The sequence below is a fragment of the Salarias fasciatus genome, chromosome 5, assembly GCF_902148845.1.
Source record: "Salarias fasciatus chromosome 5, fSalaFa1.1, whole genome shotgun sequence".
Taxonomy (NCBI): Eukaryota; Metazoa; Chordata; class Actinopteri; order Blenniiformes; family Blenniidae; genus Salarias; species Salarias fasciatus.
In genome coordinates this window covers 34,031,923-34,045,517 of record NC_043749.1, presented here as the reverse complement: position 1 = coordinate 34,045,517, position 13,595 = coordinate 34,031,923, and the positions used below count along the sequence as shown (strand labels likewise).

General features: G+C 42.7%; 1 long non-coding RNA gene across 1 annotated transcript; it reads left to right on the top strand.

Annotated features, from left to right (window-relative positions):
* The first annotated feature begins 216 nt into the window (after nt 1-216).
* Nucleotides 217-12,869, top strand: LOC115389255 (uncharacterized). The gene is made up of 3 exons (XR_003931553.1): nt 217-296; nt 1,156-1,158; nt 12,857-12,869. It is a non-coding gene; the product is annotated as an uncharacterized LOC115389255 (long non-coding RNA).
* Nucleotides 12,870-13,595: the final 726 nt, after the last annotated feature.

Here is a 13,595-nt window from a genome sequence, read left to right as displayed (position 1 = left end):
AAAAACTCAGTTTTCCTGCACCAACAGTTTATGATGGAGCATGAATTGGATTGGTGCAGGGTCTGCAGTGATGCATTCACTGTATCGGTCCGTTGCTGTAGTGAAGAAGGAGCTGAGCGAGAGGCGAAGCTCTCGACTTGCGTATCAATTTACACTCCTACCTTAATCGATAAGTCATGAGCTTTGGGTCATGACCGAAACACAAGATCCCAAAATCAAGTGACTGAAATAAGCTTCCTTCATAGGGTGACTGGATGCTCCCTTAGAGATAGAGTGAGGAGCTCAGTCACCAAGGAGTGGAGCCACTACTCCTCCACATCCAGAGGAGCCAGCTGAGGAGGCTCAGGCATCTGTTTAGGATGCCTTCTGGACGCCTCCCTTAGGAGGAGTTTCAGGCATGTCCCACAGGGAGGAGGCCCCAGGGAAGACCAAGGACACTCTCAAGAGATTATGTCTCTCAACTGGCCTGTGAACGCTTCAGGATCCTCCCGGAAGAGCTGGAGGAAGTGTCAGAGAGTCGAAAATGAGGAAGAAAAACAAGAGAACACGAGACATTGTCATGACAACATAAATGATCATCTGGTGAGTAGACAACAGACTGGGGTGAACTGAAGGCCATTTAAGGACCATCTGAGAATGGTTGCTTTACGGATCCAAAATGAATGCGCAGCAGGAACTACAAGCATAGCTACAAGAATTAGCCCCCATTGTAATTAATGGCTGGATTTCTGCCAGATTCAAGCAGATCCGGAGCGCCGCATTGGAGTTTTGTCATTCCCACCAGATAAACATGTGCTACGGAGTGCAAGGGGGAATTTTTATTTTTATCTTTCGTCCAATCAGATCACTTGTGGCTCTGCTGCAGCCATGAGGTGCGTCAAGCCACAAGTAAAATGCATCCAGTGGAAATACAGCTGTTTATTAAAATGGGGGCTAATGCTAGTAGCTATATCTGTGCATACATCCATGCTTGCAGTTCCTGCTGGATGACGCAAGTTTCCGCTGTTGATCAGATCCGGATCCGCAAAGCAACCAGTGTAAAATGGTCCTAAATACTCAGGGAAGGCGGCGGAGAGGATATAGGATTGGAAACATGAGATGAGGAAGACGTGCAGGAAGAGACGCATACAACCGGTTGAGCTGAAGACACACAAGGGAGTCAGGTGAGAACAGGGGGGATATATGGGATCCTGACCATTTCTAAATTTGGTGAAGTTATGTTTGTTAGTTCTGTTCTATTATCGTACCTATATCATTATTGTCAGTGGTCCTTCATGTTCTGTTAACTGTGTGACTCCTTGAGAGGAACGTTACAGTTAACAACAACACCTATTCATGATGCCTTGAAGTACATCCCTAATTAATTGTAGATCTACATTGCATTGGCTCAACGATTTTAAAAGGCTGTAGATTGAGTAGAGTAAATCCTGCACATTTTAGGATATTTATTAAAATCTCCCCAAGACACAATTTTGTTCCCAAACAGAGAGACATGTCTTACTAAAAGTGGACGTCTGCAGTCTTCCTAGTTCAGTCTCAGCTGAGAGCAGGATTGATAAATAGGTGAGCATGATGCATTTGAAGGAACAGAAAACCTTTTAGTATGATCTATTCCTTTCCTCTGCTTTTGATAAGAATTTTAGCTTTGCGGCTTCAGGTTGATGTTACGTGTTTGAAACTCTGGGGTTGTCCATCAATCCAACCAATGGCAGAGCCAGCGAGTCAGACAATCAGCCAAACATCCAAATTACTCACCAAACAGTCAAGCTTTATTCACACTTCATCTTTGAGACTGGAACTGCATCAATGAAATACACTAAAATGAGACACTTCATCACTAACAAAAACATAGGAAGGAAAACTCTTCACGTACGCACACACATATCTGTACATTTACATTGTAATGATGGCACATTCAAAACACACCAGGCCCACAAATAGAAGAATTCATAAAGTTCAAGAAGCCAAAACATGTTTGACACAGTTGATGAAACCAGATACTACAAGTTGGCAGAATATGTTTATAAATGCAGTACTCAACACGAACTTGGACGACAAACATGATAATTTAAGTTACTACAACTGACAGTTCATCCACACTGCTGATTGAGAAATAAAGTTCTAAACAACTGTTTACTCGAATAAGCTGCCATGCTCATTTCTGGACAATTAGTAACAAATCTTTCAAGTTTCACATACAAGTCTAATTTACAGCATCATGTCTAATGAATGAAGCCACTGCATCGCTCAAAGTACACATCCAGCGTTATGAGTTGGCAGGGCGCAGACCAGACAAGGGCTGTGATTGGTCTGCTTGACCCAATCATTTCCAGTACTCTACATTTTCAGGTTGGTTTTGTATCCTCAGAAAATGATACTCACTTTGTTTGGAAGCACTTTGATATTTATGTACAGCAAATCACGTTGAAATCAAATCACTAAAGCTTCAATCACTGTCCAAGTGTGTCCCAACACGCCATCTCATACCAGACAGTACAGGACACCAGGTTTACCCGGTACTGGGACAACATGCCAGTTGTCCTGTCCGGTGCAGGTAAAGCAGAGGTGAAACCAAACTGCTGGGTAGATTGAACCAGAACACTGAAGTCAGGACTAAACAGTAGAAATGGTCACTTGCTGGGAACATACCGACCAAGGTGTTACTTACAAACATGGCTCCAAACCAAAGCCAATTGGCTCCCAGTATGGCCATCATTGTGAAAAACGCTTTCAGCTTTAATTGGTCGACACGCTTCCTGTCCCCGCCTCTTTCCCCAGGTCCTGGACGAATGAGAACGCAGAGAACAGAGACACTGAAGAAGGAGACGATGACTAATGGGGAACCTAAGACGATAAGAAGTGTGACTGCCTGAGAAGTCTCATGGTCAAACACAAAGCCAATAATGAAACTCAGCAACCAAAGAGAACTGATGCTGATGTTCCTGATCAGGACCCCCCGGCTGTTCTTCAGCCCCCTGTAGGTGATGGGGTGAACTACAGCCAGGTAACGCTCCACACAGGTGAGCATGTGGAAGAGGCTCTGTCCAAAATAACTGACGGCCATCAAATAGAGCCCAACAGAGTGCAACACGTTGACATTACCAAAGTCACCCCAGTAATAGATGATGATTCCCAGAGCCCAGAACATCTCCATGACAGCGATGTGGAAGGCGAAGATGTCAGAATGACTGGTGGAGCTGAAGGAGCGCTGCTGCCGCCATTGTTGGAAGGCCTGGTAGAGGATGAAGATGCAGAGAGGAACCAGGATAACGAATCTGGTGCCATTGTAACTGTAGATCAGTAATTGGCAGACTGCGGGATACTGCTCCTCAGTGGAGGAGTTGGAGGTGGTGTTCATCGACATTCCCACTGTGGAGATGATGGAGGCCTGAAGAAGGAGAAGATGGGATTTGTTCTTAGTTCAGCGTAAATGATGATAGATGGATGTGTTAGTGTGTGTCAGTGGTCTTCTTGTGGTTCTGCTGGCAGAGCAGTTGCCTTGCTAACAGAAGTTGTCATGTTTGATTCCCCCATCACCTATTCATGTGTTGAAGTGTGGACTTGAAGGGTGAAGAATGGAGAAAACTTGACTTGTTCTGGAATGTTGTGAATGGACTCTTCAGGATGGAGTGTCTGTTTTTAATGAAACTGGTCTGCTGGAGTCCACTTCTTGGTTTGAAAAAAGGTTGTGAGAACATGTTAACCTTTCCAGGATAAACAATTACATTCAGGGAAACTGTCATGAGTTTGAGAATTTTCACAAAGTCTTACAAATTTCAGAATGCTTGGAAATTCCACAAATATCACCCATCCTGTACCGATCACATCTTTAATGCTACCAAATTGTAGAAATCTCAGAAGTTAAGGAATTTTTCCAAATTTTTATTTATTGCTCACAAATTACAAATAGAACTTTAGAAAATACTTGCCGACATTCTACTTCTCTGAAGTCAGACATTTGGAGCAATTTGAGGAACAAGTGTCTCGTCCATGGACACTCTGACATGAGAACAGAGGGTGTTGGGGAACTGAACAAACAACCTTCTGGTTGAGAGATGACCGCTTTACCACTTTACCACATCCAGAGCTGCCCACCAACTGAGCTCAGAGCCACTGAAAACACATATTTTAGGAAAGAGCTTCAGAGGTGGAATTTTCTGAAAAAGCTCTGACTCAATTGCCGTGTGGACGGGCAAAAACAACACTTTCTGGAAATGGTTGGGCTCCGTGTCCTTAAAGACAGCAGAAATGCTGTGATTGGGCATGGTTCTCCTGTTCATGCTCAGTTGACAGATAACAGTAACAATGATTTCCTCCAGAGTGCCGTGATTTTCAGTCCAGATCCTCTTGGTCCTGATCCCAGTCCATATTTTTGCTGGACTTGCTAGTTTGAGAGTTGACAGTCAATATAATAACAATCCAACTTGGTGGTCTGTCCATATGAATGTCTGTGTTCTTCCATTGTCTCAATGTGCTCCATCTCAACCCATATGAAACTAGAAAAGCTCTTCATTCAGAGGAAACCAAGCATCATATTTTCTGATCCGACTGCCTCACCCACATCAAAGCGTTTTCACAAATTCCACAACTTTCAAAAACCAGCTTCAAGACCAACCTGGTGACCCGTCAGATAATTTGAGAACATTTCATCGCCTGGATTATCAAGTTTTATCATTCTTTAATATGGATGTAGGTGTATTTTTACAGTGATCTAAAATTTGGTTCTAAAATTGATCACTGAAAAGTTTTGAAGTACGTTATGAAAACGACCTCCCACAATGCACCTGCATTATTTAATCCTAATATTTGTTTGTTCCTGAATAAAATTTCACTGTTTTATATTTTGACCTTAAGGAGAAAGCAACAAAACTTTTTAAAGTACATTTGAAGTGTTAACATTTATTAAATAAATGACCAACAAAAGCAGAAACAGAGTAAAATGAATCGGAGTGTTTGAAGTAGAGAATAGAGCCCCACCTGGTCTGTGAAGTCCTGCTGTGACACTAAACCAGTCGCTGGGTCTTCAGAGTTATTAATGTCAGGATGATGGAATCAAGCAAAACTGATTTGCATGTTTCAAAACAATCTCTTAACAAGTCAAAGCAGCTAAATGTCCACAGGAGGTGACGCCTCCACAGACACTCCTGGAAATGTCAGGATGCTGCTGATGCTGTGCTTTGGCCTGTTTTAATGCCTCGTGTCCTGATGTTCTTGTTTTATGTTCTGCTTTTAGTTTGGAGTCTTCACTGCTAGTCTGGTTTCATGTCTTTCTGCTCCTCTGAGCATTTTCGAATGGTTGCTTTGTGGATCCAGAATGAATGCGCAGCAGAACATTACGCAGCAGGAACTGCAAGCATAGCTACAAGAATTAGCCCCCATTGTAATTAATGGCTGGATTTCTGCCAGATCCAAGCAGATCCGGAGCGCCGCAGTGGAGTTTTGTCATTCCCACCAGATAAATATGTGTTACGGAGTGCAAGGGGGAATTTTTATTTAGGAGGATCAGTGGCTGGTCGTCCACGGCTTTACGAGTCCATCATCTTTCGTCCAATCAGATCACTTGAGACTCTGCTGCAGCCATGAGGTGCGTCAAGCCACAAGTAAAATGCATCCAGTGGAAATACAGCTGTTTATTAAAATGGGGGCTAATGCTAGTAGCTATATCTGTGGACATACATCCATGCTTGTAGCTCCTGCTGGATGACGCAAGTTTCTGCCGTTGATCAGATCCGGATCCACAAAGCAACCAGTGCAAAATGGTCCTAAATACTCAGGGAAGGCGGCGGAGAGGATATAGGATTGGAAACATGAGATGAGAAAGACGTGCAGGAAGACACGCATACAACCGGTTGAGCTGAAGACACACAAGGAAGTCAGGTGAGAACAGGGGGGACATATGGGATCCTGACCATTTCTAAATTTGGTGAAGTTATGTTTGTTAGTTCTGTTCTGTTATCGTACCTATATCATTATTGTTAGTGGTCCTTCATGTTCTGTTAACTGTGTGACTCCTTGAGAGGAACGTTACAGTTAAACACACCACCTATTCATGATGCCTTGAAGTACATCCCTAATTAACCGTAGATCTACATTGCATTGGCTCAACGATTTTAAAAGGCTGTAGATTGAGTAGAGTGAATCCTGCACATTTTAGGATATTTATTAAAATCTCCCCTCCGGACACAATTTTGTTCCCAAACAGAGAGACATATCTTACTAAAAGTGGACGTCTACAGTCTTCCCAGTTCAGTCCCTGTTGCCTGGGCTGAGAGCAGGATTGATAAATAGGTGAGCATGATGCATTTGAAGGAACAGAAAACCTTTTAGTATGATCTATTCCTTTCCTCTGCTTTTGATAAGAACTTTAGCTTTGCGGCTTCAGGTTGGTGTTATGTGTTTGAAACTCTGGGGTTGTCCATCAATCCAACCAATGGAAGAGCCAGCGAGTCAGACAATCAGCCAAACATCCAAATTACTCACCAAACAGTCAAGCTTTATTCACACTTCATCTTTGAGACTGGAACTACATCAATGAAATACACTAAAATGAAACACTTCATCACTAACAAAAACATAGGAAGGAAAACTCTTCACGTATGCACACACATATCTGTACATTTACATTGTAATGATGGCACATTCAGAACACACCAGGCCCACTAATAGAAGAATTCATAAAGTTCAAGAAGCCAAAACATTTCTGACGCAGTTGATGAAACCAGATACTAAAAGTTGGCCGAATATGTTTATAAATGCAGTGCTCAACACTAACTTGGATGACAAACATGACAATTTAAGTTACTACAACTGACAGTTCATCCACACTGCTGATTGAGAAATAAAGTTCGAAACAGCTGTTTACTCGAATAAGCTGCCATGCTCATTTCTGGACAATTAGTAACAAATCTTTCAAGTTTCACATACAAGTCTAATTTACAGCATCGTGTCTAATGAATGAAGCCACTGCATCGCTCAAAGTACACATCCAGCGTTATGAGTTGGCAGGGCGCAGACCAGACAAGGGCTGTGATTGGTCTGCTTGACCCAATCATTTCCAGTACTCTACATTTTCAGGTTGGTTTTGTATCCTCAGAAATGATACTCACTTTGTTTGGAAGCACTTTGATATTTATGTACAGCAAATCACACTGAAATCAAATCACTAATGCTTTAATCACTGTCCAAGTGTGTCCCAACACGCCATCTCATACCAGACAGTACAGGACACCAGGTTTACCCGGTACTGGGACAACATGCTAGTTGTCCTGTCCGGTGCAGGTAAAGCAGAGGTGAAACCAAACTGCTGGGTAGATTGAACCAGAACACTGAAGTCAGGACTAAACAGTAGAAATGGTCACTTGCTGGGAACATACCGACCAAGGTGTTACTTACAAACATGGCTCCAAACCAAAGCCAATTGGCTCCCAGTATGGCCATCATTGTGAAAAACGCTTTCAGCTTTAATTGGTCGACACGCTTCCTGTCCCCGCCTCTTTCCCCAGGTCCTGGACGAATGAGAACGCAGAGAACAGAGACACTGAAGAAGGAGACGATGACTAATGGGGAACCTAAGACGATAAGAAGTGTGACTGCCTGAGAAGTCTCATGGTCAAACACAAAGCCAATAATGAAACTCAGCAACCAAAGAGAACTGATGCTGATGTTCCTGATCAGGACCCCCCGGCTGTTCTTCAGCCCCCTGTAGGTGATGGGGTGAACTACAGCCAGGTAACGCTCCACACAGGTGAGCATGTGGAAGAGGCTCTGTCCAAAATAACTGACGGCCATCAAATACAGCCCAACAGAGTGCAACACGGGGACATTACCAAAGTCACCCCAGTAATAGATGATGATTCCCAGAGCCCAGAACATCTCCATGATAGCGATGTGGAAGGCGAAGATGTCAGAATGACTGGTGGAGCTGAAGGAGCGCTGCTGCCGCCATTGTTGGAAGGCCTGGTAGAGGATGAAGATGCAGAGAGGAACCAGGATAACGAATCTGGTGCCGTTGTAACTGTAGATCAGTAATTGGCAGACTGCGGGATACTGCTCCTCAGTGGAGGAGTTGGAGGTGGTGTTCATCGACATTCCCACTGTGGAGATGATGGAGGCCTGAAGGAGGAGAAGATGGGATTTGTTCTTAGTTCAGCGTAAATTATGATAGATGGATGTGTTAGTGTGTGTCAGTGGTCTTCTTGTGGTTCTGCTGGCAGAGCAGTTGCCTTGCTAACAGAAGTTGTCATGTTTGATTCCCCCATCACCTATTCATGTGTTGAAGTGTGGACTTGAAGGGTGAAGAATGGAGAAAACTTGACTTGTTCTGGAATGCTGTGAATGGACTCTTCAGGATGGAGTGTCTGTTTTTAATGAAGCTGGTCTGCTGGAGTCCACTTCTTGGTTTGAATAAAGGTTGTGAGAACATCTTAACCTTTCCAGGATAAACAATTACATTCAGGGAAAGTGTCATGAGTTTGAGAATTTTCACAAAGTCTTAGAAATTTCAGAATGCTTGGAAATTCCACAAATATCACCCATCCTGTACCGATCAGATCTTTAATGCCACCAAATTGTAGAAATCTCAGAAGTTAAGGAATTTTTCCAAATTTTTATTTATTGCTCACAAATTACAAATAGAACTTTAGAAAATACTTGCCGACATTCTACTTCTCTGAAGTCAGACATTTGGAGCAATTTGAGGAACAAGTGTCTCGTCCATGGACACTCTGACATGAGAACAGAGGGTGTTGGGGAACTGAACAAACAACCTTCTGGTTGAGAGATGACCGCTTTACCACTTTACCACATCCAGAGCTGCCCACCAACTGAGCTCAGAGCCACTGAAAACACATATTTTAGGAAAGAGCTTCAGAGGTGGAATTTTCTGAAAAAGCTCTGACTCAATTGCCGTGTGGACGGGCAAAAACAACACTTTCTGGAAATGGTTGGGCTCCGTGTCCTTAAAGACAGCAGAAATGCTGTGATTGGGCATGGTTCTCCTGTTCATGCTCAGTTGACAGATAACAGCAACAATGATTTCCTCCAGAGTGCCGTGACTTTCAGTCCAGATCCTCTTGGTCCTGATCCCAGTCCATATTTTTGCTGGACTTGCTAGTTTGAGAGTTGACAGTCACTATAATAACAATCCAACTTGGTGGTCTGTCCATATGAATGTCTGTGTTCTTCCATTGTCTCAATGTGCTCCATCTCAACCCATATGAAACTAGAAAAGCTCTTCATTCAGAGGAAACCAAGCATCATATTTTCTGATCCGACTGCCTCACCCACATCAAAGCGTTTTCACAAATTCCACAACTTTCAAAAACCAGCTTCAAGACCAACCTGGTGACCCGTCAGATAATTTGAGAACATTTCATCGCCTGGATTATCAAGTTTTATCATTCTTTAATATGGATGTAGGTGTATTTTTACAGTGATCTAAAATTTGGTTCTAAAATTGATCACTGTAAAGTTTTGAAGTACTTTATGAAAACGACCTCCCACAATGCACCTGCATTATTTAATCCTAACATTTCTTTGTTCCTGAATAAAATTTCACTGTTTTATATTTTGACCTTAAGGAGAAAACAACAAAACTTTTTAAAGTACATTTGAAGTGTTAACATTTATTAAATAAATGACCAACAAAAGCAGAAACAGAGTAAAATGAATCGGAGTGTTTGAAGTAGAGAATAGAGCCCCACCTGGTCTGTGAAGTCCTGCTGTGACACTAAACCAGTCGCTGGGTCTTCAGAGTTATTAATGTCAGGATGATGGAATCAAGCAAAACTGATTTGCATGTTTCAAAACAATCTCTTAACAAGTCAAAGCAGCTAAATGTCCACAGGAGGTGACGCCTCCACACACACTCCTGGAAATGTCAGGATGCTGCTGATGCTGTGCTTTGGCCTGTTTTAATGCCTCGTGTCCTGATGTTCTTGTTTTATGTTCTGCTTTTAGTTTGGAGTCTTCACTGCTAGTCTGGTTTCATGTCTTTCTGCTCCTCTGAGCATTTTTGAATGGTTGCTTTGTGGATCCAGAATGAATGCGCAGCAGAACATTACGCAGCAGGAACTGCAAGCATAGCTACAAGAATTAGCCCGCCTTGGTAATTAATGGCTGGATTTCTGCCAGATCCAAGCAGATCCGGAGCGCCGCAGTGGAGTTTTGTCATTCCCACCGGATAAATATGTGTTACGGAGTGCAAGGGGGAATTTTTATTTAGGAAGATCAGTGGCTGGTCGTCCACGGCTTTACGAGTCCATCATCTTTCGTCCAATCAGATCACTTGAGACTCTGCTGCAGCCATGAGGTGCGTCAAGCCACAAGTAAAATGCATCCAGTGGAAATACAGCTGTTTATTAAAATGGGGGCTAATGCTAGTAGCTATATCTATGGAGATACATCCATGCTTGTAGCTCTTGCTGGATGACGCAAGTTTCTGCCGTTGATCAGATCCGGATCCACAAAGCAACCAGTGCAAAATGGTCCTAAATACTCAGGGAAGGCGGCGGAGAGGATATAGGATTGGAAACATGAGATGAGAAAGACGTGCAGGAAGACACGCATACAACCGGTTGAGCTGAAGACACACAAGGAAGTCAGGTGAGAACAGGGGGGACATATGGGATCCTGACCATTTCTAAATTTGGTGAAGTTATGTTTGTTAGTTCTGTTCTGTTATCGTACCTATATCATTATTGTCAGTGGTCCTTCATGTTCTGTTAACTGTGTGACTCCTTGAGAGGAACGTTACAGTTAACAACACCACCCATTCATGATGCCTTGAAGTACATCCCTAATTAACCGTAGCTCTACATTGCATTGGCTCAACGATTTTAAAAGGCTGTAGATTGAGTAGAGTGAATCCTGCACATTTTAGGATATTTATTAAAATCCCCCCCGGACACAATTTTGTTCCCAAACAGAGATCATCAATCAATTTTCAATCAATCAATTTATTTTTGTATAGCCCAGTATCACAACAACAGTTGCCTCAGAGGGCTTCAAGATGTTACATTTGTCGGTAAAAGTAAAAACAGTGAATAAGCATAATGGTAATATGTCAATATTTACAGTAACGAGACAGAACGAAGCAACCACCGCCTTTGACCCTCACATCCGGCAAGAAAAAACTCCAAAAACCCAGTGGGAAAAGAAGAAATCTTGGGGAGAACCACAGTATGGAGGGATCCCTCTCCCAGGGACGGACAGCTTTGGCAACAGCTAGCATGAGACAATAAGAAGTAAAGCCTAGGACAATGTTGAGGACAGTTCGTTGGACGGTCCAGCACAAGAACCACGGATCCCAGCAGTAGAACCGAAGCCAGTCCACGGGCAGGACCGACAGGGGTGTCCTCCCGGTCCGGACGGAGCTTGTTCATAGGCCTTCGTAATAGTGGAGTCAGCAACTGAAACTGGAGAAGACTCCCCCTCGAAGGGGGGGACAGCAGGTGAAAAGCAATGAACGGACTAAAGGGAATAACATTCAGACATTAGAGAGTGACATTAACATAGGTTGGAGGGGTACATTCATTGAGCCTCACATAATCATCTTGCTGGAGCCAAGTTTCTGTTAGAGCAAGGAGATCAATGTTATTGTCACCAATAAGGTCATTAACTAACAGAGATTTAGTGGAGATTGCTCTAATGTTTAGTAGACCACATTTTATGTATTTCCTACTGGAAAAGTTATTTTGTCTTGTACAGATGTTAAGCTTTTTACCCATTGACTGTTTTTTAATGCTTTGAGCACTTTGGACAGACTCAGTCTCTGTTTGCCTAGGTAAACCTCCATGCTTGACTTGTAAAAATCCGGGAGCAGGATTAGTGACGAGATCAACAAGATCAACAGAGGAGTGTTCTACACGACTGCTCTGCGCCCGGGGCTCATAGCTGGATTGTCAATTTAGAGTTCGAAGCCGATCAGCCATATTGTGAGCTAAAAGGGCTGCACCATCCAAAGTTGGGTGGATGCCGTCCCTGCGGATGAGCCCAGGCTTTCCCCAGAAGGTGCGCCAGTTGTTTAGAAAAATAACTCCGTTTTCCTCACTCCATCTAGACAACCAGCGATTGAATGATGAAAGTCGGCTATACATTTCATCATTGACCAAATTGGGCATGTCATGGGCAGAGAGACATGTCTTACTAAAAGTGGATGTCTACAGTCTTCCCAGTTCAGTCCCTGTTGCCTGGGCTGAGAGCAGGATTGATAAATAGGTGAGCATGATGCATTTGAAGGAACAGAAAACCTTTTAGTATGATCTATTCCTTTCCTCTGCTTTTGATAAGAACTTTAGCTTTGAGGCTTCAGGTTGGTGTTACGTGTTTGAAACTCTGGGGTTGTCCATCAATCCAACCAATGGAAGAGCCAGCGAGTCAGACAATCAGCCAAACATCCAAATTACTCACCAAACAGTCAAGCTTTATTCACACTTCATCTTTGAGACTGGAACTGCATCAATGAAATACACTAAAATGAAACACTTCATCACTAACAAAAACATAGGAAGGAAAACTCTTCACGTATGCACACACATATCTGTACATTTACATTGTAATGATGGCACATTCAGAACACACCAGGCCTACAAATAGAAGAATTCATAAAGTTCAAGAAGCCAAAACATTTCTGACGCAGTTGATGAAACCAGATACTAAAAGTTGGCAGAATATGTTTATAAATGCAGTGCTCAACACTAACTTGGATGACAAACATAATAATTTAAGTTACTACAACTGACAGGTCGGTAACGCTTTATTTGAAGCACCGGGTATCACACATTATCAGTGGTTATAAACACTCATAAATGATCACAATGTTTTATAACCCACTATACAGCATAGGATTTAGGGTTAGGCTTAGGGATAGGTCCTGATGTTATAAAGCATTGTGATCACTTTTGAGTGTTTTTAACTATAGTTATACAGTGCTATGATGTACTTATAATGTGTTATACAGGGGTGCTTCAAGTAAAGTGTTACTGACAGTTCATCCACACTGCTGATTGAGAAATAAAGTTCTAAACAACTGTTTACTCAAATAAGCTGCCATGCTCATTTCTGGACAACTAGTAACTTATCTTTCAAGTTTCACATACAAGTCTAATTTACAGCATCATGTCTAATGAATGAAGCCACTGCATCGCTCAAAGTACACATCCAGCGTTATGAGTTGGCAGGACGCAGACCAGACAAGGGCTGTGATTGGTCTGCTTGACCCAATCATTTCCAGTACTCTACATTTTCAGGTTGGTTTTGTATCCTCAGAAATGATACTCACTTTGTTTGGAAGCACTTTGATATTTATGTACAGCAAATCACACTGAAATCAAATCACTAATGCTTTAATCACTGTCCAAGTGTGTCCCAACACGCCATCTCATACCAGACAGTAAACCACCAACAGGATATCAGGTTTACCCGGTACTGGGACAACATGCTAGTTGTCCTGTCCGGTGCAGGTACAGCAGAGGTGAAACCAAACTGCTGGGTAGATTGAACCAGAACACTGAATTCAGGACTAAACAGTAGAAATGGTCACTTCCCGAGAATATACTGAACAAGATGCTGCTAGTAAAAATGGCTCCAAACCAAAG